The sequence below is a fragment of the Hydra vulgaris genome, chromosome 12 (genome assembly GCF_038396675.1).
Source record: "Hydra vulgaris chromosome 12, alternate assembly HydraT2T_AEP".
NCBI classification, from domain to species: domain Eukaryota; kingdom Metazoa; phylum Cnidaria; class Hydrozoa; order Anthoathecata; family Hydridae; genus Hydra; species Hydra vulgaris.
The window spans coordinates 57330490-57331983 of record NC_088931.1 but is presented as its reverse complement, the minus strand read 5'-3'; positions in this window follow the sequence as shown (position 1 = coordinate 57331983).

Here is a 1494-nt window from a genome sequence, read left to right as displayed (position 1 = left end):
TACATCGAAACGATGGAATAATGGACTGTTTCATGTATAAAAATATCCTGAAAGATGTTATGTTACATAATGCTGAATGGAATATGCCAATAAAATGGGTTTTTCAGCAAGACAACAATCCGAAACACACTGCAAAAGTAGTCAAGCAGTAGTTTCAAGACAACCACCTATCGGTGGTGGATTGGCCGCTTCAATCTCCGGATCTCAACCCTATCAAGAACATGTGGGAGATCGTCAACTGCAGAATTAATCGTGAAGGTGTTCGTAATAAGGATCAATAAAACTTGAAAAACTTTGTCTCAAAACAGTTACATAGTTATTTCTCTAAATTGAAAAAATGCAGCACTTTTATATGAAGAAGCTAAATTAGCATTATTTGGTTGCACTCGTTTTGTCCGATTATTACTGTAGCTACGCCACTGTTCACATTTACTGCAATCTCAGTGACTTTAAGTGTCTTTGACACAGTATAAAAACAGGTTGACTTACCTATGATTATCAGCTTTTGACTAATATGCCTTATAAAAAAAATTTACTTTATAAAAACACTGTCCTAATTATAAATTTTTTTGAATCAACCATTCTCATTTTTACTGTTTAATTACTTTATTCATTACTGAACGCCATTAATTAAGCCCCACGCATAATATTTGCTCTATCTTAAGCTTGTCCTCTACATTTATTTAAAGTTATATTATTATTTTCAAGCAGATTTAATGTTTTTTTATATATATTCCAAGAGTTTTGTGGTTGTGTACTTCCGTAAAACCTAAAAAAGTTTCTCTAATTTTAATTAACATTGGTTCCTCTTTTTTATTATTTCTACATATCTAAATACTTGACTTAGTTGTTCTCTTTTTGCTATTTCCTGTGTGATATCCATAATAATTGTATAAAAATAGAGCATTATTGATATTGGTGATCGATTTTGTTCACATTGTTGACATTGTTGAAATTAATGACACGTTGTCTTCAAACGTGTAGCAACATAACTAATAATTTCACTCTGGATTTGATGGCTTAAATATTTAATAGTTCCATGGGACATTTTCAAAACTTGTTTTATAACAGAGTCATTTTTTGATAAAAGAATTACTTGGGTTATAAATTTACCATTTTATTTATCCTTAAATGATTCGCGATGACCACAGAAAGCTAAACAATTTTTGGAAAGTACTAATGCTATAGTAACTAGCCGCTTTAACACTTGCACCCAAAATTTTGATTCATATCGAATTTTCTCTTCAAAGCTTTTATCAATTGTTTCATTTTTTTTCCACTTGTATAAACAACATGATTGCATATGATGATGACTTTTTTCGTGTCTTTTTAATTTTTTCGAAAGTCTAAAATTACCAGTTATTATGGATTTTTGAGAAAAACATAGCCACGACCTCTCAACTGTTCCATACTTTGTTGAAGTTTTATAAAACTCTTCTGAAAAATTTGGACTTCCTACAGCTTATGGCCTTTCCCCACCCGCCACCCCACATT